A 3,173-nucleotide genomic window follows, 5' to 3' on the forward strand; every position below is an offset into this window, starting at 1 on the left:
GCCTCCCAAGTAACTAAGACTACAGGCATACACCACCACACCCAGCTAATTTTTGTAGAGACGAGGTGCCACTGTGCTGCTCAGCTGGTCTCGAACTCCCTAAACTCAAGCAATTCTCCCACCTCAGCCTCCCATAGTATTGGGATTACAGGCATGAGTCACCACGCCCAGTTTAAGAAACAAAATTAAAGTCTGAGAAGAAGGAATAAGGAAAGGGGAGAAGGGCAGGAATAATCTGTAATCAACCATTTTTTGTATTAATATTCTTACTAAAATTTAAAAGGTACAGTTAGCAGTTGTACTTTTTTTTTTTTTTGGAGACGGAGTCTCACTACTCTGTTGCCCAGGCTGGAGTGCAGTGGCACACTCACAGCCACCGCAGCCTCAACCTACTGGATTCAGGCGATCCCTCTGCCTCAGCCTTTCAAGTAGCTGGAACTACAAGCATGCGCCACCGCACCAGGCTTTTTTTTTTTTTTAATTTATTGTAGAGATGAGGTCTCTCCCAGTTGCCCAAGCTGGTCTTGAACCCATGAGCTCAGGTAATCCTCTCACCTCAGCCTCCCAAATTCTGGGATTATAGGCATGAGCCACTGTGCCCAGCAGCAGTTCCACTTTCAAGTGATATCGCTAAACCAATGAAATAATGTTTATAACTTTTCTGAGATCTTATTCTGTCCTTTTCATTTTAAGTTTAGACCTAACTGTCATGAATGCAAAACAGCAATTAATGCTTACCAGACCCACTGAATTTTGTTACCTGGCCGATCCTCCTGAGACACATTAAAACCTGAATGGTTTTGGTAGTCATAGTACCAACACATAAATATATTTACATTTTCAATATACTTTGATATAATTTATTTCCCTTAATAGACTCTTTAACATATTATAAACTGTAATATGCACAAAATTTCCTCAATAAGCTGGCTATTTATACAGCATTCATGCAGATGCTATCTGATGCAGTTATTTTTTAAGCTGACTTTAATAACATTGTACATTCAGTCATTCTTATATGAGTTATGACTCACAGAGTCAGAGCAAATATAATTGCTATTGTTTCTAAACTATTAAATATGTAATCATAATTCATATTCAGTCACTACCATGTACTATCTAAATTAGATGCTCTACTAAAGATATAAAATCTCTTGGGCTCCAAGGTTTTCTCTCTGTTAGGCTTCATTTCTTTTTTTCTTTTTCCAATATGGTTATCCATATGCAACCAGTAGAAACCTTCCCCAACTTTTCACAAACTCAGCCTCTTCTAGAAAACCGAACAACACAACAATTTGGCCACTGTCAAAAAAAGATTTAGTACATTATACTGTTGATATTCTTCAAGAATACTAAAGCATTCTACTAAAAAATATTTAAAGTGGCATACTCATGGCCACTGCAGCCTCAACCTGCTGGACTCAGGCAATCTTTCTGCCTCAGCCTTCCAAGTAGCTGGAACAAAAGCTGTATGCCACCACACCTGGCTAATTTATTTATTAGAGAAGAGGTCTCCTCAAGTTGCCCAGACTGGTCTGGACTCAGGCAATCCTCTCGCCTCCGCCTCCCAAAGTGCAGGAATTATAGGCATGAGCCATCACGTCCAGCCTTACCTAACTTTTTACATACATATCAAAAGAATATGCTTTCTAATTCCTACATATTTTTAACAGTGTTTTAAAATGCAAGGGTAATATATACAATTAAACATAAATACGGGACTACCTCACTTTTCTGGCAAACTGAGAGTCGAACCAAAAGTGTCTAAAATATCTCTATGCAACCAACACAAGAATTCAAAAGGTCCAGAAATTAAGAAAAACAGACACATAATGTCCTCAAGAAATAGCTTTAATGCCCTCATTTTTTAGCTATTTTCCTTCATTTACTCCTATTTTTTATAATGCTAGCAACTACTTGGTTTGTCAAATAATAGCATATTGAAAATAACTCTGGAACACAGTATTTTGACTGGATACTATAAGGCTAAAGACAAAAAGAACTATATACAAAATTTTACTATAGTTAATAACTCTGTTTCTCAAAGGGATATGGACTAGCAATCCTGAAATCACTTTGTATATATGTATACTAGGCATGAACAACTAAGTAAACATATTGCAGGTAATGAGAACCAGGTTTCTCACTGTCAGAGAAATTACAAGTAAGGAAATTAAGAAAACTAAAGTGCACTCTGTGGTACTGAACTATAATCCAACATTATCAGTAATGAACTCATGGTTTTTTAAAATATATATGCACACAGAGCCAGTACAGTAGCTCACACCTGCAATCCCAGCACTTTGGGAGGCGAAGGTGGTAGGATCACTTGAGCTTAGTAGTTCGAGACCAGCATGAGCAACATAGCAAGACTCCATCTTACAAAAAACTTTTAAAAATATCCGGACACGGTGGTGCACATCTGTAATCCCAGGTACTTGGAAAGCTGTGGTGGGAAGATGGCTTTGAGGCCAGGAGTTCAAGGTTGCAGTGAGCTCTGATCACATCATTGTACTCCAGCCCAAGTGACAGAACAAGACTCTGTATCTAAAAACTAAGTTTAAAAATTAAAAATAAATAGCCAGACGTGTGGTTCAAGCCTGTAATCCTAGCATTTTGGGAGGCCAAGGTGAGAAGACTACCTGAGCTCAGGGGTTCAAGACCAGCCTGGGCAACTTGATGAGATCTCATCTCTACAATAAATAAAAAAATAAGCCGGGCATGGTAGCGAGTGCCTATAGTTCCAGCTACTTGGAAGGCTGAGGTGGAAAGATTGCCTGAGCCCGGCAAGTTGAGACTGCAGTGGCCATGAGCATGCCACTGCACTCCAGCCTGGGCGATAGAACGAGACCCCCCCAAAAAAAAAGTCGGGCATGGTGGTGCATGCCTGTAGTTCCAGCTACTTAGAAAACTGAGGTGGAAGGATCACCTGAGTACAGCAGGTCAAGGCTGCAGGGGCCGTGAGCATTCCACTGCACTCCAGCCTGGGCAAGAGTGAGACTTCAATTCAAAAATAAATAAATATATATATTATATATATATATATACACACATACACACACACACATATATATGCAGATACATATGGAAATAAACATACTGAACTATAGATTTGTATTTATAAGTTAGTACACATATTTTCCTGACTCTATTCACTAAGTGGCCTTGAAGCA

This window comes from Carlito syrichta, unplaced genomic scaffold (genome assembly GCF_000164805.1).
Source record: "Carlito syrichta isolate Samal-C Ts95f unplaced genomic scaffold, Tarsius_syrichta-2.0.1 Scaffold303707, whole genome shotgun sequence".
NCBI lineage: Eukaryota > Metazoa > Chordata > Mammalia > Primates > Tarsiidae > Carlito > Carlito syrichta.